The sequence below is a fragment of the Plectrocnemia conspersa genome, unplaced genomic scaffold, assembly GCF_051122295.1.
Source record: "Plectrocnemia conspersa isolate PC_06_02 unplaced genomic scaffold, ASM5112229v1 ptg000012l, whole genome shotgun sequence".
Lineage (NCBI taxonomy): Eukaryota > Metazoa > Arthropoda > Insecta > Trichoptera > Polycentropodidae > Plectrocnemia > Plectrocnemia conspersa.
Window position 1 is genome coordinate 22,518,488 of NW_028277176.1, and position 27,497 is coordinate 22,545,984.

Genomic DNA, 27,497 nt, shown 5'->3' on the forward strand with positions numbered 1-27,497 from the left:
GGTTCTATCCATTTTAGATGTCTTATTAATCGATATCATAAATTATTCGAATATCGAATAGTAGAACTAAAAATATTCGAATAGTTCTTAAGTAGCATATGAAAATTTCATCATAAACTGCATATGTATTGTAGTTTTAAAAAATACATACATATCTTTTAAATAACAACGCGTTGTACGTTTCGTATTTTAAATTGGTACTTAACTTTGTTTTAATTGTTCCTGTTATTGAAAACAATACGCCGAGCGTTTAGGAAATTATTCAAATATCTAAATCTTTTTCATATTATTTGGTCAAACGCCATTTTTAGTTTTCACATGAGTTAAACTCGTGCTTGAAATAAATATTTTGAGTTGCAAATTAAAAAAAGTTGATATATTACTCGTAAAAGCAAAAGCTGGATTAATTATGAGTTTTAAAAAATACACCCTTTAAAAATATATTTCAGTGAATTCGTAATACTGTGCATAGATTTTTTAAATCGAGTATTAAACATATTTATTGGAACTAGGAACACTTCACCTTTGTATATATATAAATAAAAAAATCTTTTTGTCATTGATTAATTCCGTTTTTTACTGCATATAATATTTTTTTCTTTCTTGATGAACTATTGTAAACGTGATAAATTGCGAACTTCGTTACGCACAAAATTATAAAAAATTACCACGAATAGCTAAATATTCGAGTATCGAATAGTGTTGGGACCATATAATAATCCGTAAGAATAGACATGTTAAAAGCGTCATAGATCATTTCGTTATCAGTATTATATTTGCGACTTGCCGAACAAGTGTATTCGTCACTCTGCCGTATGTCACAGTCGTAGATTCATTCGGTACATGGATTTTTTAAATGGACCACAAATAAGACCGGTCGTTGTCTTTAGATAAAATAATGTTGTATTCACATGTGACATAATCGGTAGAACGTGCTACCATGAATATTAATGTCCCATTATTGTGTTGCCAAATCTCTAGTTACTTAAAAGCGTTACTATATCAAATCTGTTTCCACCCCTCAAATCGTCGAATTGGCCTAAACGTCGAGAGTATGAAGAGTTGAAGCACCTTCCCTATTTCGAAAAGCATGTATATAGATTACATATATAAAAATAAATGCGCGACCGTTAGATCAGCACGGTAGAAAAAAGTATTATATTCGAATATTCAAATATTCGAGTTGCAATATATGATACATATGTTCTCCATTGCAAGGAGCAATTGAGTGGATTTTCCTTACGCTTATAAAATTGACATTATTATCAAATCACAGACTTATGTTGCTGGCTTTATGAGAGAATTCTTGTCAAATAATGCATTTTTAAAATCTTAACAGTATTTTATAAATAGTAAATCGACTTAATAGCTACTGTATAATTTAAAGATAGTGCTTAAACAGTACGATGGAGCAGTAATTATTATTGCTAATGCGTTGAGATCGAATATTAATGACTATAATTCATAGTACAATTATAATTTCGATATACAATAGTACATCTTCACGCTTGCCAAACAATTATTGAACAATCAATATTCATGTTATTTATATATAGCGTTTTGATTATTCAGCGAACTTGTACGAGTTCTTCTACACTTGACATATTTTTGTTAAAAAAAACGGTGGTTGGACGTTTTCAGATTTTTTGCGCTCCAAGCATAAACCGCTGGAAAGTTTTCGCGTTATTCAGATGGGTAATACAACTTTCAAGGCAGTTTTACTGCCAATAACCAAATTTCCATAACAACTTCCCCGAAATTTAATGAAATATGTGTTTTATTTAGCATAACAATGAATTATGCTTTGGGTTGAATTGATTGGAAAAAAACACACATACAAAAATTATGGAAAAACAGCTTTTATGTAACAAAATAGACACAGTGTTTTATACATACATTTTGGTCGTTCCCTTTCGACCACGACCTCCGGGCTCGTTTATCTCATTTTTCGCACGACCGACGACTCATCCGACCAAACCTGCGAGAAACGAGGAAACGACATGCCAGCGAACGAGACACACCACTAATTCTTTCGCTTCTCTTTCATGTGGTAATGACATATAATAGCTTTGTATATACATACGTACAAACATTCGCGTGTTCCACACGAGGCGTGTATATGAAATATTCAGCATCGAACGATACTTAACGTAAATATGTCAATAATCATATTCGCATTATGTATTATGTGTACACATACACGTAATAAATATACTCACACAAAACAACAGCTTTTCTTGTGCGATAATTCTGGTAGTAATTTATCGGGAAATTTGTCACCTGGCGATACTTTATAGCCGTAGATTGCTTTGATGCCAAACAGGAGGCCGGGAAGGACTAACGACCCCCTCGAGCCGAAAGCAATATGAGATGTTGGGTAATTGAGAAACATTTTACCAACAAGGTGTGCTTAATTACAACAATATTCGATATTATTCGATACAGTATTTGTAAAATAAACAGATTAATTAGCATATGTATAAAAGCATCATCTTTAGCTTTATTTATTTATAACATACTGAAATCACGTGAAATTGAACTACATATTATATATACATATACATACATATGTATACGTACATACTATATGACACTTTTCACAAGTTATTAGAGAACAATAATACACAATTATTTGTGAATATGTCACTTTTGTTATCTCTAAATGTATTTTTTTGTGTTTCATTGTCAGCTAAATTGACGTTTTTATCTTCAATACGTTAAATATGGATCTAGAAAATAGAATGTTTTTCTCTAAAATGTATTCATTCATATTTTTAGCTTACCTTTAAAAATGTTATCTGTTTATTTAATTCAATAAAAGTAAAGTAGCTTAATAGCTTAAAATACCCGACAGATTGATTATTGACGCATTGGGTTTTTTTTGCATTAAAAGCGATTTATTGTATTTTATATTATCAAAAGGGATCCTGTCTTTACCGAAACCGTCTGGTATTAAAAACACTAATCGCATCGCAACAAGTTTATGTATGTATATACTTGACGTCATGCATGATGTTAATTATTATAGGAACTCAATTTTAGTCTTCGTGTTTTATAATGGTGGCTTAAAAGGTTTCGCCCAAAGCCTTACATAATAACAACTACTATGAGTTGATGACTGGCAAAGTATGTGTATACATCATACATTATGCACACGTTAATAAATTAAAAACGCTCATGACCTTATGAATAATACGTTCGAACATTCGTAGCAGTAACGTGAGATAGCATTTTGAATTTGAAATTTATGTAGTAGTAGGTGTGAACGCGAAGATGTGCAACAACAACAGTTCCTCTTCCCGTTGCACCGAAACATAATATGACTACAACTAGTTCCTGCATAATTCAACGGATTTGCTCATATCCTTCCAGGTTTTTATTTATACATACATGGCATGTGCGAATATTTATGCCATATTTTTGACGATACAATGGTTGTTTTTTGTTTGTGTTTATCATGCGCGTGCTGAGCCGTGATCGCAACCGAAGCGAATGTCGATAGCGCATTAACCCATTGTTCTTTGTCGTATTTATCTTTTGTTATTGCGGCCGCAAATGTTTTAACGAGTTTTTCCTACGCACCGATAAATCGTCAATTATATGTGTGTGGTTCCACAGTACCGCGCGCTTTATACAATGTACATAAACAAATTTTATAGGCATTATCGATTTGGTTTGCACGACGAAATAATAAAAATCTTGATGAATGAAGCAGCAATGGACGAAAACGCAAGAGTAGCACATACTTGTATAATATAAATTTCAAGTTTTATACAATTTATGTCAAAAATAAATCATACAAACGATGTAATTCGTTAACGAGAACGCATTAACTAGTGCTTACTAATTGGTTTTGCGTAGATAACATACATACGAATTTATAATACCCTGCATATGAGTAATGTCGGCTCGTGAAATTAAATTATTTTATGAAATGGTACATAAAATTGTGTCATACGTGTATTATATATTTAGACGTGGCGTGAGTTTAGTGGACCTTATTCACAGCAACAGGGGGTGGTGTCGGCAATCCGTCGATGCTCTGTGACTTTCAAATTCGAGCTGTAAATAGTCACTATCATTTACACCACGTTTTCGTGTGTATTTATAGTATGAATAAATATAATATGTATGCCATTTTTTATTAATTTCTCTTATATTGCGTATTAAATACATAACAATACACACATATTTTCTCGGCTGCTATGTTCGCTACGTAAATCGCCTAAATTTATTTTAAATCTCCCCGGGCGGTATTGGGTGTTATTTGCTCACCTCCCATTTCCGACAGGGGAGGAAGGAGCTCAGTGAGCTCGCAGCTCGCGTGCGAAACATTTTCCGCGGAATAACACCGTCCGTTGTAATGTATCAAATTACCGTTGTGAATATTTTCGCGTGTCTGCCGTCAAAGTTTATATATCGGCCGGGCTTTTCGCGTAAATCGGGAAATTGAAAAGAGATACGACGCCAGAGTCGTCGTTACAGGGCGGGCGTTGGCGTGTGCATAACGCGACAAGCCGATTATTCCGTTAATCCTCGCCGAGATTTTCCGCACGCGTACGCTGGCGCGTGTTATACAAAATCTATTTATATAATAGCTCTTCGATTCTAAAATGTAATCTTTATTAGGAGGAGCTCGAACGAGGTCGTGATCACGACCGGTTAGTCTAGGTTTCGGAAAAAAGTGGCTATTAAAAAATATTCAAAGTGAAAGTAAATTTTGTATCAAGGGTAAATTGGTATATGTGATATTTTATTTAACTAGTTGAAGTTCCGAATTACGGGTGACGCAATTACGCGTGACCCGTTGCTAAAGAGCTATTTAGTAACTAAGTATAGCATATATCTGTGCAATATTCTAAAAATGAGCATAACGGCTAATTATTTGCTTTAAGGGGATATGAATGTATATTTTACAAGAGTATATCAGTATAATCAAGAAAACCCTCCTACATACCTAAGTCTATCCTTATCTATACTGCTAATAGAGATTGAACTTCGTAATACTTCTAAGAGTAAAACGCATTATTCGTGCTCACTTTTCCTGTATTATTCCGAACTACTTTTCTTTTGAATATGTCGCTATAATCACGCTGTGATAACTTTTCATATGGTTATTTTCCATTCAACTTTTCGATATGTTTTATGAACCATTTACATTTTTTCAAATATATTCGACTGTATAAAACGCTCTCAGACATTACTCTTTTTTACTGAATTCATTTATTTTATTATCAATATAAGAGTGTTTTTATGTAGGTACTACGTGCGCGAACGTGCCTTAAACCGGGGGTCATTTGTCACTGTTGCCTCTTTGTGCCGCAAAAACCGCATTGAGATTGCTCGTTGGTCTGTGATGGTGGCGAGAAAGTTATGGCCCTCTTCCGTCGCGGATCTCCTGAGATATGTTCTATATACCCGACACCCCCGGGCCGCCGCCCCCTACCCTTTTCGGATATTCACGCGCGAGAGGCACGCGGTGGGAAATTGACAAATAGAGCGATAGCTTTATTCCGCGCTTCGTAAAATATCCATCCGCTTTCCCCGGCGACGTATTGGCGCTTTTCTTCCGTTAACTTTTTTGACTGTCGTGTCTGGTGCGTACGCGCGACCTACACACACATATCGCGACACGTGGATTGTGGGCCGTTGATATCATCGTATGAAATATTGTCATTTTCCGACCTTTGGTCGGAAAGAAAATTATTTGAAAAATAATATTTTAGTTTAAAATTGCTCAATTTTGTGAAGCGTAGTTCTGCATATATCAGTGGTTCAACAGACCATTTCAGTGACGAATAAAATCACTTGGTTCACCTTTTCATATCGCGATTATGTTGTGAACACTACTCATGCATTATATCGTTCCCACGATTCCACTAACCTCGCGATCGCCTCTGCAGTTGGTCATTGAGACCAATGAACCTTATCAATGCTGTAGCACAAAAATTAATGCAATGATGGCATTTGTCTTAACAATGCCGTTTTTCGCTGCTTTCATTGAAGAATAATTATTATATGATGGCAAAGGTAGTGCTCACGTGCCGTATGCCTCGCAAAACTTTTTGAAGAAGCGGAAGTGCACCTTCGTGTCAATTAACTCAAGCGGCTTGGGAGAGCTATCTTCAGTTAACCACACAGCGCTGAAAAATGTGTTTTTGCGGCGCTTCTCCACAGATACACAACGAGGCCTCGGCCAATGTAAACCTGTGCAGATATATTCAAAAGGCCACATGAAAATGCTTGTTTTAATCTAAACATTAACTGTGTCATGTTATTAAAAGAAAATAACGAATAGCAAATTAGAGGACCGGAATGTTTAAGGTAATCTCATTCTAATTTAAGTATTATTGAAGTAAACATTAATATATGTAATACTATCGGTAGTACCATAAATACGTGCCATTTTTTATTTGTCTATCAGGTGCAAGAAAGAAAAACAACAGCATAATTTTAATCAATTTTGTGTTCTCCATCTGAATCTAGTACTATTTGACATACTATTTACAACTTGTTAATTTTAATATACATTTATTTTGACTTAGACGATTGCCAACAAATGTTGATAGAAAATCGATTCTGTTGGTCCGAGTATTTTTCAAATATATAGAATTAAATTCGTCTCCAGAAAATCTTGTATAACTTCGATACTACTCAACATTTCAAGCCTCCCTCTACCCTCTGATTAAAAAAATACTGGATCGAAATCTAGAAAACCACTTTCAATACGTTCGTTTCCCCACACAGTCATCTCCGTACATAACGCAAATGTTTATATGCCTATTGGCAGCGGATCGCCTGTTTTGAATAAAAACAACAATATATATCGACTATGAGATGGATTCAATATAAATGACTATTTATCCTGAAATTTATACTTGTAGACGCCAAAACAGTTCTAAATGAACTAAAAATGCATTTTAAAACAATGGTGTAAATCGGCATATATTTTTGGCATTACCGATATTTTTCTTTTATTTTTTCGTATTTAATTCATTGGGATAACTTTATATATTACAATAAATATCAGCTAGATATTTTTAATATGTAACAAATGGTTGAAATAATATGAATTTTGGGGTGAAAATGTACCCCGCTTAGGGATGGGAAAGTAATAACAAAAAAGTGAATCCAGTTGTTATTTTACGTATAAATCATGTTGCTTATTTCTGAAGTTTTAGTCCGGAGAGCTACATTTCACCGTTGTCATATTTAATTTAAACTTAGGATGACTTTCATTGTATGTTTTATACTCATTGTTTGTCTTGTACGCTATTCAGATGTACAACAAAATTATCATAATTTGATAATACTGACAATGTTATATTCAATTTTTCAATAACATGTATTCCTTATACATAGTTGTGTGACGCAGAAATCTGAACTCGCGACCTCGACTATCGTAATCGCTCTTAGGCCACTGTACTCGCAGCAATCTACAAACTATTTTCATCTCTTATCAGCCAGTAGAAACTGACGCGACGGCGCTCGAATCGGCCGAGATTTAAAAACATGATCTGTATAAAGTAATACAATTTCGACTCTCGTCGTTTGTGCGCCGCGATAATGTATACCTACACGAAATTCTCGCGTACGTGCTATTTTATTGTTTGCGACATACGATCGTGCGTTGACCCTCTATCTATAAATTTCACATGTCGCGTGTCAGTTTCATAATACTGGCGGCGATACGCGTTATCAACGGTTTTGCATTCGGCGATCGTCTATTGGAAATTCAACGACGATTTCGTTCGGGCGCCCATATCCTACAAAGTCTTCCGTTACTCTGGTACCGTAATCGTAAACGACGCGACGCGAATATTGATATGCTCGGATGTGATTTTCGCCGATGTGTTTATATAACCGATCGCTCGCATTTGCAATTCAACTCGCCTGCGATTCGGTTAATGTGACGATGATGCTTCCCTAAGCGCCACCTGAGTTTCGGGTCGCGTTTTTTCAAAACCTTTTTAAAAAGAAGGCCAGCAGCAGCAATAACAACAACAACAACAACACATCGACGGCGATAATGTATTGGGTCGCGTGCTCCGAACCGGTCTTGCGCATCGTCTCTATACCATGTATGCCATACCTATCTAACCTGGTCTGCCCACGCGAACCTCCGTTTGGTGGAGACTCCCATCTCGTACGTTACCCGACCGGAGATGAGAATGATCTGTTGCGAGTTCTCGGAATCGAAACAATATGCGTGCGCGTTGTTCGTTGACCCGAGAGAGCGTACGCAGCCTTTGTCTGCGACCTAGGGAAATCGTTTCTAGGTTTTAGCATTTTTCCAAAACAGTAATATTAATAACGTATAAAAATCTCTGGAAAAAATCATAGCAAAAGTATATGTACAAAAAAAGTAAAATCCGACCTCAAATTATGAACTGAACTACATACAGTTGTTTGAGATGTATGTAGTACACTCGGCTTTTTTTTATGCGGTAGATACGTTCCACAGGAAAACGCATAAAAAAATCGCACAAAAAAGACTAGACACACAAATAAAGGATACGTGCCATATTTTTTTAAAACCAAGGTCTAAAATAGTTATTTAAAAAAAAATGCTTCTTGAAATATAAACCACATAAGTTTACAACCGCATTAAAAGAAAACCGAGTGTACTTATGTGTTTCAGGTATAAGTTTCTTCGGCCATTATACAAGAAATAAAAGGAACGGAACATTGCCTTCAAAAGCACCCACTTTCTATGTAGTACTTTCAGAATAAATATTATTATTCAAAGGGACAGATTATAGTTTTTTGACATGGCTCTGTTGTTTGCAAATTATTGTTGACTTTATTGCTTTTTGAACGTTTAAAAAATAATATGACATGGGAGAAAATATTCAAAGAATGTCAATTAATAGCAGTTAATTTAAGTATTCGATCTGAAAATTCAGATAGAATTATTAATACCTAAGGAAGAAGCAAATAAATAATTTTATTGTATTATCATCCGATTGTCAAATTGACAATCGGATTTAATACAGAAAAATAAATAAATAATACATTCAGTTTCATGAGGATATTCTTAAAAGAAAATCTAGAAAAAATAGTATTGAATTTAATTTTTTAAAGTATGTCATTTCACCAGTAGATATATATTTTTATCAGGTGCTAGTACAATGATATGATTTCAACTTTTCTATATGTAGTTACATACATATATATATATATATTTACATACTTATCATTATTTATTTACATCCGATGTATAAATGTTACAGTGAATGTGTATTTTCTGATAATAATATTTTCACTAATAAAGTCCAAATACATTTTCACTAGTATTAAGTCTGTAATATTTTCACTAGTAAAGTCCAAATACATTTTCACTAGTATTTCTAATAGCGAAAATATATTTTTACCGATAGGCGCTAATATGCTGCTTTAAAATGTCTATGAAGCTCAGTATTGACAGTTGCGAAACGTCCATTTGCTGTTCTAACCCAAACCTAAATTAATGTGTATGCTTTTTACTCACATGTACAATTGTACACATTTTTCGCTATGATTTTACCGATAAGCAAACCAAATTCTCGATTCCTGAAAATTCCTGGCACTTTAAAAAAGTCGTGACTTTAGAATCACAAGTTCACTTAAATAACTATACATATGTATACATCGCGATTAAGACGTACTGCTAGATATTTCGGCAGTGATAGACCTGCCATGATCACGAATTCAAAGAAACTTGAATTATTTTCGCCGTGATCACGAATGCGAAGAAGTTTCTTTAAATTCGTGATCATTGCAGGTCCATCACTGCTGGAGTACTGAACAGTAAGTCTTAAAAAAATATGCTTTCTCGTGTACATCTAAAAATATATGTACATACAATATTGGTTTAAAAGGACATGATAATGAGATTTTTATCAAACAGGAAACATAAATATATCTGATAAGTTGATTACAATCCTAATAGTTGGAGTTGAAAAATAATAATTAATAATTTAGTTTCTTCTTACAAAAATGTGCCGAAAAGATTTTTAAATGGGTTATATTGGATTTTGGGTTTAAAAATTAATAATTTTAAGTTTTAACGCCACTAATACGGACGTAGTATATTGTATAGTTATGTGTGTAAGGTAGATCGGTAAATAGGTTTATCAACTTGCCTTCTTGACAATGACATCATCTTTGAGATAACCTACATTGGTGTTCTTATAAAAAAAGACAAAAGGTATTCGTTTATCTATATAGAAAATGTAAAGTACGCAGTCCTTGACAATTAGGTCGATAGGTACGCTGAAATGTTATGCATACAAAAATGTGGATAGTTCGATTCAATATCGGCATGGCATGTTAAGTGGGTGGAAACAGCTCTACCTATTTTTGTTGTTCGTTCATTGATCCACTCTGGTTTTAATTAAAAAAGTGGTGCTCATTTCAAACAAGGAATCAAATTCTTATTGGTCTGGGTTTATATATCGCTTTGTTTGTTATCATGAATCATGACATGACTTGTGACACGTCATTTCGATGCGCGCGATTATAATATCAATCGTCTTATCGCTTACCATGTCCATCGATTCCAAACGTGGTACGTTTCACGAAGCGCGCGCAACAAGACGACACATTATCGTTCGGTCGAGTGTAGCGCAATTTGCGAGCGTTTACCTTGTACCCGTGTGTGTTGTATGCATGTGTGTCGGACGATAATTTGTATAGCTCGCGATTTATTGTCGCTCGAGAGAAAGAAAAACGAATCGTGTCCGTTTTAAGCGATTCACGTCTTAACGGTGTCGGTACGTGAATACGTATTGCCCTCTTGAATAAATTTGAATAAGTTTTCTTCGATGGCAGTGGCGGCACGCGCCGACCAGGTCACCGATACCATTGCATATCAGACGAATGATGTGTGATTTCTGTAGCTCTCGTTCAAGGACTTCAGCATCTGTTGCTTCATATCGCGAGAACGTCAGGTGTATGTATTATATCAATGAGAATAAATGTAGCGTTCATTTGCGATAGATAACCATAGTGCAGAATTCTTATCAGTCGTTGGTTGATGTAAAAATATGGACTTCATTAGCATCTGATATATGTATTCTTCCAAAGTATAGTTTTATTGATTTTATTTATAGAAATATGGGTCAGATTACGTCTATTATTTTTGTACGTATTAATTTATGCATTTGTAATCAAATTGCACAATAAATAATTTTCCCTATAAGGAGAATCCGTCAATTAAAAGTCTATCTAATAATGTGATTATTAAATGCTCTAATCGATGATAATGATTAAATAAAAAATGATACACGTATCACTATGTTAATCTTTCTAATAACAATTTTGTAAAGAAAAGTTTAGGAATCAGTAGATTCAAATCATTTATTGATAAACTTTATGTTTTATACCATGCGTCGCCTAAAAATAATAGAGTTACATTTATGTGCAGAATCACTATTTTGAATCTCTTAATTTTAAAGATAAGAATGATAAGTATTCTTGAAAAATGATAAGCATGCTTAAGGAAAAAATAACATATGCAGTATTTTTATTGGATGTGAAGCTGTACATTTAAAATCGAAAAATAAATGCACTAGTTTAAGTTTTGAAAAAAAAAACAATAGAATTTTGGACAGCATAAGACGTGAAGGCGTTCAGAAAGATGAACGAAGCGGGAATAACGATAGAGCACTTTTGGTTTGCTGTGTTGCCATTTGACACTATTGCGAGCCCAACCAAAGAAGTTGGCCATATTGCTTTTGACGTGAATTTTTGACTTCTGAGAAGTAATAATTGTTTTTGCGCTCTCCTATCGACCAAAATTCGATTTGAATACACTGATCAATACTCTCATATCAGTAGTCCGTAGTAATATCTGTATAATAGGATAGCTATCATATTTTTGTAGCAATGTGTGAAATGTAACGTTTGTCTATACTTTTTCTTCCGCTTATTTCCTTCTGAGAGTTGAGTTGCTTAAGTTTGTATTAAGACTTGACTTAATGAAAGTTCTAAAATTATAATTAGTTTTAGGACTTGGATTAGGTCAAGTTGGTTTTGGCTAATTCGTGTATTTACGTTTCGCAGCTGTCAAATTGAGTTGAAAATACTGCCCATTATTAATTAGATGATTTCATATGATTAAATTTGCTACTGTAAAAACATCTCTATAAAATACTGTTTATCATTTACTTTTTCTGTTGCTATTGAAATGATAAATACATAAATAATACGTATGATGGCAACGGCACATACATTTTTAAGAACCATATTTTTTGTTTGTTACGAACAAATATCAAATTAACGATGTTTTTGTACTTGAACAATATATCCAGGGGTAGGCAAGGCATCTTCCGCGTTTGCAGAATCCGCTGTATTATTTTTCATAATTACAAAAATATGCTCACTGCGCCAAAAAAAAATATTTCGCTATGCTACAATTTACTGAAAACACTAGATTTAAAATAATTAAACCTTTCTCTACAACTATACTTTTTATAATCTGTCACATATTCATTGCTTTGTGCTACACAACAATCAAATTAAATATAGAATGAAAATGTTTCATTCCATTGACAACTAATGTAGTAACAATTTCCAAAATGAATTTACCTTTTCGAGCAACATGATGTCAACAACCATCGTCATTAGCATTTATTTGATGTTATCACAAACAACGATGTAGTGTTGCTTACCAGCCAAAAGGCTGAAATTAAACGAGGACAATTTAAATGAGCAATATATAAAATAATTGTTCCATTAAACGAACTATTTGTGCATTACTGTTGTACAGATCAGGTGCGAGCGAGCATTGGTCACAACAGTGAACACCTTATGAATAACTCTCTGCAACGAATCCGAATATTTTGTTTACATAAATGCTCAAACAATTCGTTTTATGGAACAAAGTATTTATTTATACGCACATACATATCTCTTAAAATAATTCCCGAATAAATCGCACCCAAATTAAATGAATTTCAAAACCGCTGTGACTGTTGAATTTATGTTATATCATAGTATGATGAGTAATGGGTAGACCGCACTAAACAAAAAAAATGCCATAACTGGTGTCAATCAGACACTATATAATATTTATGTATTTAATAGTACCGCTGCAGTATATGTGGCTCATTGTGCGCTTTTCTTGCAAAATTCATACTCTTTTTAAAAAAAATAGTTATGACAGCCATAGTCAAGCTAAAAACCGATAAGCAAGCGGTCGCATATAAAATAATGAAAAAGAAACATGTTGTAGTTGCCGAAATTCCAGAAATTATTCGTGTAGTTGATAACTATCTCAATGCCTGATATTGATTTTTTATCTCTTTTAAATCTATACGAATAATGTTAAACTTTAAGTATGTTTGAAGTAATTTATTACGATAATATGTTTTAAGCATACTGAGTGGTAGTTGTTGCAAACCATTGTTGACAATAAAGTCCCCATCGACAGCAACTAAACGAGTCTTCGAGCAAGTAAATCAGCAGCAGGAATTATTAAAATTAAACTTTGATTATTTGTAAAATATAAATAAATAGTCTTGATACTTTTTACTGTTGCATGAACCTGTATTCATTATTCAAACTATTTTTTCGATTCATTTCGAATATATTAAAATATTTTATCATTTAATATTCGTAATACTCGTACGGGAAAATGAGGAAACAGCATTTTTTATATTCTTTAAATGCATGTTTTACAATTAAGCTTTTGAATTTTCTTTACAATTAATCAAGATTCTCACTGCAGTACATACTAATGATTTGTCCTATGTAAATTAATTTTAATTAATATCGTTTTGTTTACGACCCCATTGTTAACGTAAACCAAAGTTCAGTAGCTTGCGTTAGCATATCTTTTTTCATCATTATCATCATCATCATCATCATCGTCATCGTCAGCATTTCGGATGTCGTGCGTTCTCGCAATCGATCAACCAATCTCATTATCGATTTTCTATTGTTCGACGTCGCCCGTTCCGATTATGAACCGAATTTGCATGTTCAATCTTATCGCCTTATGAATTATGCATGTGCATTATTTTCGAAAGGCGCATCCGTCGTTCCCTCTCGTCTCTTCGATCAAATTTGGTCTCAGATGGTCGAGAAGAGCAGAGTCGGTTGTTCCAAAGGCAGCCGAACGAGCGGCAACGGCGTGTCGAGGTCACTAAACCGAGCGACGCACTCGCGAACGCCTACTAAACAGCTTCGTACCCTTGCTTTGCTGCTTTACTGCTATCCTAACCATAAGTATTGTGAACCTATAGACTACGGCCACGCGACTCGCTTCTGCAACGCACAGAGATTACTTTTTGCTCTCGCTCAATAGTACTAATAATTTATTGCTTTCGTATTTGGCGAAGAGGCGATCGAAAAACGTGGCAAGCGCGTGTCATATTAGACATTGTCAGAGGTTATGTTGGTTAGATGCTGCGAGATCGATTCAGTGCAATTAGAGATTCGCTTACAACATATAGATAAATAGTCTTTTTTAGCCAAACATTGAAGGAATTTGATGTCCAAGCCATAAGATGAATGATGAAGTTTGCAGTGTTGGCAAGTCAGTGTTATTAATACATGGCGAAAATATGATTCAATAATCCCACGTCTTCTTATAACCAGGTTCTATAAATTTCAAACATCCGAATAGTGCTAAGTAGTATTATTGAGCAGAATTAGCCAATCGCCAGTGTCCAAATAATATTTATTTAAAACATTGTTTTAAATCTTGTATATGCTATGAGACTAGTATTTTCATGTTAAGGATGTTTCAAAATCGTTTGAATTGATGTTTCATTACTTATCTAGTATCTGAAGGTGAAAAAATTGGTAGGCCCCCTTATTTCATTCCAGCTGGTATGCTTAAAAAAATACAAGACCTTATTGCATCCTCTATCATTTGAAAAATAATAAATTTGAATTTAAAAATCTGTATGAATCTTGATGAAATAGAAATATTAAAAAAACGACCGCTGACTAAAATAATAAAAAAAAATTTAATACACGCTATGTTTTAATTTTTTATTTAAACTTTTTTTTATTTATATTATATAATCAAATAATATTTGAGTCAAATACGAAAATAAAAGAATTTACTTTATAATATAAATTATATCTATGCCAGTTTATATTAGTGGCCAAAAATTATTCGGAACCGAACCGGGTACCCGGTTAATTTAAAGAAAAATACCCGAGGACCGGGTAATGAATTTGGCTGGGTATTTGGATGCCCTAAATCTATGTACGTATGCAAATATAAGTATGAATCTTTTCTTATATGCCATTTATTATTATTATTATTTACTTGTCTTTAAAAATTTCGATGCATTTTTATAAAATCATGGTCTAATTATTATTTACCCACTTGTGATATAGATAATATAGCTTTATTCAGTGTTATCTTGACTCGTTATTTATTTTTGCAACGCAATCTAGGACGAACGTGGAGACACAAACATTGGTTATCGCGCTTCCGACATCGCGCTCGTTCGTCGTCCCCCGGGCTAGATACGAATTAGGCACCCCCGTTTTCTCCCTCTCTTTCACTCTTGTAAAGCAGTGCACTTATTCTGACTTTGTCCCCCGGCCCTTAACGAGCAAACGAGAGGATTTTCCTCGGGAAAGCTCCACGCGCCGCGCATGCGGCTCAAGGGTCGCAATTAACGCAAACGTGTGTATTCGTACACATGCAGTATTTACATAGGTATAGATAGACACTTTCCCAGCATGCGTGCAGCGTGTGTGACCCACATGCATGTTCAGCGAACGCAAGGTCTCTAGTTAGAAATCCAACGATGCTCTCTCGAAGGAGCGAAAAAGTTACAAAAGCGGCAATGTTGCCGCGCATCGAGGTCGTTTCAACGAACTAGTATTACGTAGGTCAATTCCCTTCGAAGGCTCAAGGGTGGTACGGCGGTGGGAGTGGGAAATTTTCGAATTCTTAGAAGCGTGGAAATGGCATTAGCAATGTTACGGAGTTTATTGACTAGATGACGTTGCTCAATTTGAAACGTTGTGCGAGTTAGTCCCGCTTTGTTGTTCCCGCACCCAACTATCTTTTGGGTTAGAATAACACCCCTGTGTGCAGAATTTTCTTCTTGCTTATACCGCTGCATGTTAATATTCTACTGCCTTGTCATATCGTATCCAAAGATCAACACAGCTATGATTTGGTCTGCATTATAAAATGTTTTCTTTATTGATTTTTTTCGTTTATGCGGTTTGAAGCAGAAATATTATATTATATGTATGTGCAATACAATGTTGGCTCACAAATCGGTATACATCTTTGCGTAACGTCTTTTGGTACTCAACAAGCATAAAGCTTATTATGCCTCTCCATCCATAACAGTCGGCGAACAGCTGACTATTATTTCTCGAGTGGGAGGTGGTTCTCGAGCCTAAACGATTTTATATGTGCGATTGTCTGCTTACTCGATCGTAAAAAAATACTGCTCATTAGAATATTCATTGTCGGTCGTTAGCGTCAAGAGACGGTAATTTTCCGTCTTTCGTTTATACAGTAAACGATATTTATATTAAGGATAAGCTGCTTTCACTCTATGTAAGGAATGTCAACGTCTCAATATTGTTAGCGGCGACGCATAGCCAGTTTCTCTCGGCGAAAATCCTGTTATTGACCCGGATTTCACCTTAGCGCAGATTTGCAATTTCCTCAAACTTTTCGGCGTGAATTTATGTTTGTCGTTATTATTATATAGACTTCGCGTGTATCGCTTTTGAAGGCGGTGTCGGAGTGACAAACGCGAGTTTATTTGTCAACCCGAATGCATTTCCTCGGCTGCTTGAAAATTGCGATCTCGCCACCGCCATCGACACGTCGGCGCTCCTTTATTTCTTCCATTTCCCAGAGTGGGAAACGAGGGAGTAACTGACGTATCTATGATTGGGTTATGGAAATTCGAAACGTGTGCGGCTCTATATTCCGCAGATAAATCGCACGGTGCCTGACCCTCCCGAGCCCTGCAGCCTCCTGTTTCACTCCACGTAGAATAATTAATCCGTCCCGCTTTTGTGTCACGTTTTATATTAAAATTTATCTTTTTTTTCTTTTCAGGTAAGCGTTGTTATGGCTCGTTTTTTTACTCTACGCAACCTCGCAGAAAAATCTTCGGTATGTACGTATATATAATACAACAATATAACCGAGCGCGATGAGGTTTTTATCACAGCGCGGAAACTTATTAGGCGCTCGTTACATATTTCGAACAATAAATAAGAAGTGAAGTTTTCTAGTCTGTAAACTTCCTTATAACTGGCGTCGCTAGAGATGAAAATATCCCAAACGAGGTGCCAGTTTTTTGTAGACGTTTTATTATTGCCTTTTATCGGGAAAGTTCTCCGAGTTCAAATATTCAAATTCGATAGTGTCTTAACAGCTTAACGACCGGTATTTATTTGCCGAACTTTGCTTGGTGGCCGGGCGATTTCTCACGGAAAAATCGCAAACAATTATCTTTTTCAGTAAATTCCCTATAACTTGTAAACCAATTAAGATATTGTATTCAAATTTAATATGTAGCTTCCTTATGATTTTTCGCATAAATACCTGCCAAGTACGTCATTTAACCAGTGTTTCTAAACCTTTGGGTCTAATTTGTTTGAAATAATAGTTTCGAAAACAAATTTATATCATTGGCAAACATCTTACAAATACAAAGTAAGTGAGACTCTTCAATAGATTAGTATTAATTACCTGATTTTTTATCACTTTTTAAATTTAGAAATAAAAATTTTGATTTGTTATTTCTGGGCCACCAGGTCTAACCATTTGTATGCCCATACTCACGAAATGAATTTACGGTACACTTCACTAAAAATATTTTGCTTATTGCACTTTATTAAATTAAAAGTAACATGTATGCTTTCAATATATTTAATATTCATCATTTCTATCATTTCCATAATAATAATTTGGTACTATATAGGTGATATAAACAAAAAACCAAACATTAATTCTCAGAACAGCTTCTTTCTAATTATATTGTATGCCCCGCAATTTCTTTGAGCGAAGGCCTACGCCCATTTCTAAAAGATTCATTGTTGACAATTTACTACCTGCACTTGCGATAGATACATTGGCTCTAATCTTAGGAAAGATATTTTCTACTTAATTTTGTATTGGTTATTTACATGAAACACAAGTTAGATCAGCCCATAATATTCGCATACACTACAAGGAGTTTAGCAATTCACCAAAATATTATGATAATATTTTATTTAAGAAATTATTATTAAAAAAAATAGTTTACGATTTTATCTATTGTTATTGTTAATTTATTATTCTTAATCTTATAACACATCTAAGCACTATATTTTTTACCAGCTTAACGCCCGGTGTTTTTTTGCCGAACTTACTTTGGTGGCCGGGAGATTTCGCGGAATAATAGCAAAAAATTACCTTCTTTAGTAAATTCCCTATAACTTGTAAACCAAATAATATATTTTATCGAAATTTAATTTGTAGCTTCCTTATGATTTTTTGCATAAATTTATTGTAATTACGTAATTTAACCAGTGTTTTTAAATTTGTGCGCTGCATAATTAAGTGATATAACAAAAAAAAACTTGTTTACAAATATAATATTAAATATTTACTATAAATTACAATCAATGTTATATTCTCAAAGGTTAAATCGCCACTACCTGGCCCGTTTTATCAGCTTACCTTGTGAATACCTTTTAAGAATTCATCTATTAGGGTATTTGACACTTTTTTTATTGTGGAATTCCCAAATTCGGGAATTCCACACAGATAAAAAAATGCATTTTATAATCGAAGTAATGCAATATATTTAGTCTCCTCTAAACTATCGGTCGAAACGTATCGCGAAAATTGCTCTTCTCTCTGTGATCCTTTGTGATTGTGATTTTGATTTAAAAATTTTATTTTCAATCCCGGCAAAATGGACGAAAGAAATTAAGCCTTTTTCGAAAATTTTGAAGACGCGTTGTTTAACGCCCCCAGTGATTGTGAACATAGTGAATTGTGCGAAAGCAATTCTAATTCAAGTGTACGTGAACATAGACCGCGTGTGACAAATTTGCACTCATCCAGTTCATTTTCTTCATAATGACAAATGTTTTTACGACGCCAAAAAATTTAGTGAGTGCAAATTATTATATATTATAAATGGATATTTTTTATAAATCGTTTATACAAAAAATTTTAGAAGCATTTAAACATACATGTTATTAATTTAATTATCACATTTTTAAGCTAATGTGGTGTTCAAAAAAAATCGTGCACTAATCAACGTTGTCAAATTTCAAAAATTTCCTTAATGATTATTTAACTATTTTTGTAAATACGCAATTCACTGTTTTTTATTATTATTAATTAACTTTTACTATAAATTATCACTTATTAATATCAGCAACAATAAATAAAAATATAATATTCCATAATGCAAAAAATATGGTCACTGTAAGTGGGAGCGGCTTGGAGAACCGTTACCAAACAACACACTAGCCCAAAAATATTAGAATATAACAAACTAAAATAAGCGACGACTCGTTGCATTGCGACGCAGTGGGATAAAACGACTCTTTTTACGAAAAATTAAAGTAAAATATAATTTATTTTATATTTTATATTAGGTAGAAATAATATACTACCATCTCGCATTATAATATAAGGGTAAACTGTATTGTATCATAGTGTATTTTTAATAAAAGAAGACGCGTGACGCAGGACGCATGGGCGAGTCCTCGGCCGCTGCAAAAGGTTCTCTCAGGACTCGTGGGTGAGTCCTCGGTCGTTAAGCTGTTAAAAGCAATTAGACACTGTCGCAATATCGCAAATTATGGTTAACTTTGTGCTCATAGTAAATATTTTTGCTACAAAGATAAAAACAACTTTATACACCCTAATTTAAGCTACAGCGTTAATTATTTAGATCACATTTTTTATTTACTCATTTTTAGAAGTTTTCGGCAAAATGAATTGCTCGTTAATATTTAGTATACAAAAATACTTAATTTTTTTCATTTTCTAATTTTCGGTATGTTTTTACAAAATTATATTTTTGTTGATGTACTGCTTTTACTACTAATATTGCTGTTAATCCTGCTCTTTGACGGCAATTGTTGGCACGTATTCGACTGTTTCGCATGATGCGCTACTTCATTACTTCAATATAAAAAAATATAGTAACACTTCTAAGTTCTCTAAATTTGTCTAAAATATAGAAAGGCGTAATGATAAGTATATCGAACGCATAGAGCAAATTGTTGGTGTGTATTCCCAAAGTTATCTCTTTTTCACTTATGAATGATGACGAAATGGATAGCCTTCAAAGTGACTCTATTGAAAGAAACGGAGTAAAATCAATAAAATTCAAATATGTATTACCAACATAAGCTGTTAGGGTTGATGAAATTTTACAATTAAATTACAGCCTGTTTATTTATAAGAGTCTCTAGACAATAACATTGTTCAACGTGTAATCATCGCGTGCTTTTAATTTCCGCCTTGTGATTTGTTGTTATCGATGCACCCCTATCGCCCCTTTCAATTTAATTTTACCTTGTATTTATCTGGTCAGTATTTAAATCCACTTTTGGGCGGTATTTAATATTAGATGGTCAGTATTTATATTACTTGGTCGTTATACACCGACCAGTATTAAAGCTGTCAGTATAAATAATGAATGGTCAATATTTATAAAGAATAGCCAGTATTTATAATACATATATGATCTGTATTTTAACCTTAAAGATAGATGGTCATTATAATAGTACAATGTCATTATCAATGTGTTGTTTGGCTCTAAACTGTCATTTGACTGGCGGAATATGTGTATAAAAGTGACCGGATTTCACACGGCGAAACTCTGAATATAGGTTTGTTTGATTGTCAAATCTATTTTACTTTTAAATCCAACTTCTTAATATTTTTATCTATTTTCAAGACTCACTAAGACATCAGTGTAAACTACTAATATTAAATTGTAAAATATTTTTAAATTAAAATCTGTAATATATACAGACATTATTTTTTATGTACATATATTTACATATTCTTAAATATACATACATATATATATGTATGTATGTGTATATTGATTATCCACGATTATAACTTTTTGCTGTGCGCAATTTTTGTTTGCGCAATAATCACCGAAACGTGTAAAAAAGTTACGTTCACTTCAACAGTGCGAAACGTTTATTTTCTGTTCAAATCCAAACCTAACCCAATGAAAGTTCTAAAACTAATTATTGTTTTTGATTAATTATTTTTTGAATTAATAATTATTTAATTGTAATGACCACATATTTATAATCACAACTATTGCCCAAATTTAAAAGAAATACTAACCAAAAATCTATTTATACTGACCCATACTATATTTGCGTTAACACAGTCAGTTCGACAGCTATCCATTTCATCATTATTCATAATTGAGAAAGAGGTGGCAAGCTTGGGTTTACGCCCCCCCCCCTACTATTAGCTCTAAAGCACACGATACGGATATACGTTCGATATACTTATCATTACTCCTATTTATATTTTGAACAAATTTAAAGAAATTAAAATCATTACTATATTTATCAACCAATCGGAGACCCAGGTAAAACCCAGACTTGCCATCTTTCTTAATTATGAATAATGATTAAATGGATAGCTCTAGGACTGACGTGTGTTAACGCAAATAGAGTAGTCATTATTTATACTGAACAAATATTGACATAAAAATGTTTTCTGCGAACAACGATAATAAGTTTATCCTAGATTTACTGTGGGGTTTGAATCCAAAAAGTATGGCAATTTCCACAAATAAATGGACGGAAAATCTTTTTTTTAACATTTAACTATAGTGAGACAATGCCATGGTAATTGTTATGGTTATACAGTGTAACCTCGGGCTACGAACGAATCACTTTTACGAATAATTTGGTTTACGAACAAAAATCCCAAATCTTGGTTTAATTGATTAGCTGAAGAAATACAAATGAGGGAATCTATTGTTTATTTATACCATTCTTAGTAGAATAATAATGTGATGAGAAGTTAACTACTTGTTATGTGATGGGTTATAAAAATAAGCCTTGGATAACCAAGTAAATTTTCATCGAATAGATCTATGAATATCTCCAAGAAAAACAATAGCCAATAAAAGTATTGTAATGGTTAATGCCCCTGCTCATTCTTAATGATAATGCCATGTCTTGTTTCCACAAAATTAGGAAATGCAGAAAAAATTATCTATTTAATCGATAACTTGATAAATATAATTGAACCATAACAAAATATTTTTTTACATCCATAGATTTTAATTTTGCTGAATTCGGAGCAAATTTAATCCACGTGTGGACAGTTAAACCACTAGATATATTTTTTCATATAGCAATTAAAAAAAGGATTTTTTTTAACAAAAGTTTTATTTTGTCGATTTTAAAAATTCATAGCTACTTTTAGCATATATCCAATATAATATATGTATCACTGTATATCGTAATCAATTATAAATAATTGTAATATTGTGGCAAAACATTTATTAACTTTAGTTCTAACTTTTAACCTAGATATTTTATTTTAATGAATAGTAAAAGTGTCCGTTGATTGAAGATTGTTTCCTCGGCCCGCGAAACTAAAAATTGAAAAGTGAAAGTAAGTTTGATTGCCAACCAGTCTTCCAATTTACATGCTAATAAATTTATTTTAGACTTTTATGACGCTCAGGTTTATCTTCGGCTAAAAAACCCTTATTTACCGACGTAATAACTTTTCCTCGGCGTTCTCTCGCGCTTTTATATATTTTCTATCAAGTGCGGAGATATCGTTTCTACTTTCGCTCGCAATTCATCTCTCCGGATTTACATAAATCTGTTACGTAGGAAGAGTGTTTTTGACGAGTTTAATCGTTTTCAATTTACGTACGCAAGACGTCTTGTTTCGAATGCGTCTGTGAGAGAGAGCGCCGATACCACCTCGCCAGCCTCCCTGCGGCCGACCATTCGACAGATTGATGGTTTGTTTACGCAGCTCCGTCTGCCCCGAGAGTGTGGGTCTTCCCAATCGCGATCGATGAACCCTCGCCGGGATTAATTCCATCGGAAACGTATAATAACGCTTAATTTCGTCGTCGAAAAGTACACATGTATACGCGTACCCTTCGTACATATACACACCTCTCCTGCACGCGCGAGATGTTAAACAGTCTTGAATTTATGGAGCGAATATTGATCTCTTTTTCTCGTTGTTGCGCGCGGGGCTCGCCACTCGCTCTCACCCTCGAATTCGTCAGAGGATATTATCAATTTTCATTTCCTTCTGTGGGGATCTTCGCCTAATCCTGCTTTCGTTCCCGAACAAAGTGAATTTCGTTCGTGTTTTGCGTTTTTCATCAAACGCCATTTCCTCGGAATCCCTCCTCCGAACTTCTGCCGCCTCCTCCTCGTCTCAGATTAGTCTTCGTAGATTTAAAGCGTCGATTTTTTTCAACCGATGACGCTTTACTGCGTGAGCACGTTTTGAATCACTGCATCCATTCGACAAGATCGATTTGTATGTACGCGTGCCCTCGTTATTCTGTAGGGTCGCGTATTAGGTAAATTTCGGTAGATACTACTAAGTAAGCGCTTATTCGAAAACCTTTTTGTAAAAAGCTGTCTTGATTGATTGTTGTTAGCGCACGTTTTCAAATAAATAAGGACCAATAATGCCTTAAGCTGGCATTGTTGCCTTCTCTTTTGTTTCTAGTAGTCCAGATTTAGCATCTCTCGATTGTTATTTGAAGGGCTATAACAATAACAAATAAACAACGTATATAATATACTCGGCGAATTTTGAGCTAATAAAATTAGATAGTAAATTATATTCTGAAAATATATAAAGCCTCGTTTTTCAGTATATCAATTCAAAAACAGTTGTCTAAAAATTGTGATGGTTAACTGTTTTTATTTTCATATACATACACTTTTATTCTCGGTCATTGCTTATTGATACATTAACCAGTTGTGTTAACATCAATTACTTGAATGCTTTTATTTATATAGACAATATTTGTTGATTGGCGATTACAAGTTTTGATTTTTTGAGGTGTCGTCAATCAAACATACGCTAAATATATGCGGTCTTTAACCGGTCGTTGGAGTACAAGTGAGTCTACTCGTATATACTAGTAATAAAAATAGCAACCACTTTCGAAAGGCTTCCTCTCTCTATTGATCCGCCCCCAGGACCAATTTCTCCCTCCTCCCCAATCATTGAGCTGTTGAGGCCATTCTGGACCCCATTCCTCTTCCGTTTCACCGGAGCGTCATATTTTACGCACGTCAGCTGTGCCGAATGTTTGTCGCGTTATCTCTAATTCCTGCTACATATCTGTCTATGTATATACATACATTTTTCATAGCAATCATAACGACATCGCCATATGCGCTTTGTTTCATGATATTTTTAAAACGATTAAAGCTCAACAGCTATTAATTAGCATTAACCTCTCCCAGAACTGTGATAGGAGCGGCATTGTTGTCTTTCGGGGGCACAGCTGGCTCCGGGGGCCCCCAGAGGAACCGTGCTCGGCGGACCGTGTTACCCCGTGCCGTTTTTCTCCGTCGTTCGTTTCAGGCCCTTTGTCCGCGAGAGGGTAAACTATTAGTACGTCCGTGTCCAGCCCTATCCGACCCACTGAAAATAATGTAAAACTCGACTTGCACCCACCTCCACTCCCCCCAGTGGGTATTGATTTTGGTGGCGGGCGTCTTCGAATATTGGTTACGCAGTCTATATTTAGTATTTTTTTCGGTTGCGGTTGATTTTATGGCGCTTTTTTACCGCTCGTCCAGCGTGGATACGCACTATTACTGGCGAGACGAGATTTTTTTTCTTGATATATATTAACATCGCTTTTATTTGTGGAATGATTATTTGCACACTCAATTGGGTTCAGAGAAATTTGATTGAATTACTATCTAAATGGTTTCAGATATTAAAATATATGAACTAATTAGGTATAGAAAGTACGGGAAACTACTACACCTAATTAATTTAATAAGAAAACTTGTTTTTTACATTTATTTAATTAATAATATTTTTTATTGAGCTCAATTTTCTACAAATACCTTTAAATTATAAAATTCATCAAAGCATCTTGCTACTTCTACAAAGACGAGTTTAGAGGCAATAAATATTTTCGAATTTTTCATTTCTTACCATGTTGGAACCCGTCGAGTTGGCGAGAGTCTGTGAGTTGTATGAGTTGTTTGAGTGAGTATGTGGTGATGTGACCAAGTGTCTTTCGCGCTTGCAATTGCTGGTAGAGAAGGTAAGTGTTGCACTAATAGCATTCATGTTTAGCTAAATCCTTTGGTAAAAGCGTAACTTCCAGGTGGCCATTTGTGGGCGACCATCCGATAACAACAATAATGCTACTCGATGCAAAACCAGGATTATTTAATTAAAGCGTGTCGTTCGAAGCTCAAGAATGAATGGTTGAAGTGATTTTGTTTTGTAATAATTGAGGAAATTTTTGGGTGTTCTACACAACAATTTTTATTTTGTTTGGAATCGACCACGGTAATAATTACTGCTTACGCAAAATTTAGTTCGATTTATATTTCTTAATATATTTATTGAATATATGCATTAGAGAATTCGCAAATACTAAATAAATTTTGCTAGAAAATCAGTGGAGTATTGTCGATTGATAAAAATATGAATTTACGATAATGCTTACAGAATACGTACAAATTATATCCAACCTTCAGGCACGTGCGACATGTATCGCATACAGATTATAAATTTATATTTTCGCATAATTATATGCATCATTGCCACTGAAAAACAAGAAAATGCATTTGGTGAATGTGTGAAGACGGGTTGGAAATTAGACACAAGTATGACTGTATTACTTGTTCGCGTAGTACTGTCGCTCTGCCTTGGTATTACTAGCGTAGCTTCAGAATTTCCAACTGTATCAGTCTCACACATCAAAAATATAACTTAGCAATAAGATATAAAAAAAACATAATTCATCCTTATTAAAATAGGTATATAATAATTAGTTTTCTAAACTGTATGAGCCTGCAGGTCTAAAAGGAACATGTTGACAACCCTAAACTAGATCAAACATTTATAAAGACTATAGTATTTAACATTTGTAGGTTAGACTAGAGTTTCTAAATATTCTTTATTTTCAACTATTCGTATATCGAATAGTAAAAAATAAAAAACAATAAAAAGTTTAAGGACTATTTATTTTTATTTAAAAAAAAAGTGTTTTGAATTTTTAACCAGTACGAGGTTTAATTTTAATTATACCTGCTGCAGAAAAGATTACACTCTGTATGCTGAAAAAACTATTACCATAAAAAATTACGTTTGTATTGCTTCAAAAGAGAGCAAAAAATTAATATCAGCCATTGAGATAGTTCACAGCTGCACAATATTAACTAGGAAATATTAGTTATTTCTGGAATTTAGGCAATTACAAATTTTTTTTTCTTAATTGTTTTGTTTGTTGACTATTAATTGTTATGGCTATTTTATTATTATGTAATATTAAACCATTATCGGCGATTCTAAATTTATATTGACGCTGCTTTAGTATCTATTCGCTTGTCCACTTTGTGTAAGTTTTTAGCACTAACAGTTATATTTTCCACCAATTGAATATGTTGTAAAAATGAAGAAAGCTAAGGATGATTGCTGATAACCAGATAAGGAAGTAAGCGTAGCATAAAAACGAAGTTTTCTTTTAAATTTAAGCCATGTATTACACTCTCAGATAAGGAAACTAACGTAAAGATGTATACTATTTGATATTTCTATCAACGTCTTAATCCAACCAAAGTGGACTTACTGATGGTATCCTGACTGCTTAACAATTTAATTTTAACTAGTTTCTTACGCAATTAAATATATACATTCATTTTATACGTCTTCCAGGATTCTAATCTTCTATATATAATTGAGAGTTTAATTATAAATATAATCCTGTTATTTTTGAAGCGAATAAACATTTTAAAAGATATATGTAAATTATGTTATATACTCTGATTTATAATATATGTAATATGATTAAGACGCAATTATTTTGCTGCGATTTGTTAATCTCAGGAATCGATTTATATGAACGTTTGTTTATTGTGATTTAATCAGTGTAAACAGGAGATTGATTATTGTATCATCCGGGTTAACGAAGCCATGAATTTAACAATCAACCACTGTTGCTTGTGTAATCCATTAAAAATCGTCACATGTAAAGTGTATATATAAAGGAAGGAAAATAAAGAGATAGACACTTGCACACGGAGAGAAAGAGAGAGAGAGAGAGAGAGAGTGAAGTCAGAGACAATACAACGTCTATTCATTTACAAGTCTTTCATCCAATTAATTTCTCCTACCGGTCCTTCACAATTATGTCGTGAAATTATCAGAAATGTGTCATACAGTCGATGAAAATAAAATTTTGATATTGAACATTTTTTCATTTGAATTATTAGTTTGAAAAAAACCAGTTAACCTTTTAAATACATAGTCTAATGGCAATAAAACGAGGCTGTAAAAA

General features: G+C 33.8%; 1 protein-coding gene and 1 long non-coding RNA gene across 4 annotated transcripts in view; both read left to right on the forward strand.

The window, feature by feature from the left end:
* Nucleotides 1–27,497, forward strand: part of LOC148228628 (max dimerization protein 3-like) — a 182,375-nt gene that overhangs the window by 32,288 nt on the left and 122,590 nt on the right. Inside the window, exon 1 of one of the 3 annotated variants that reach the window (XM_088199004.1) lies at nt 17,044–17,095. The exons of the other annotated variants lie outside the window; for them this stretch is intronic. The gene's annotated coding sequence lies outside the window, so the exon portion shown is untranslated. Of the gene's footprint in view, nt 1–17,043; nt 17,096–27,497 lie in introns of those variants that run through there. 3 annotated transcript variants of the gene reach the window in all.
* On the forward strand, nt 2,590–14,875 carry LOC148228631 (uncharacterized). Its single transcript, XR_015811536.1, has 3 exons — nt 2,590–9,293; nt 9,346–14,407; nt 14,470–14,875. It is a non-coding gene; the product is annotated as an uncharacterized LOC148228631 (long non-coding RNA).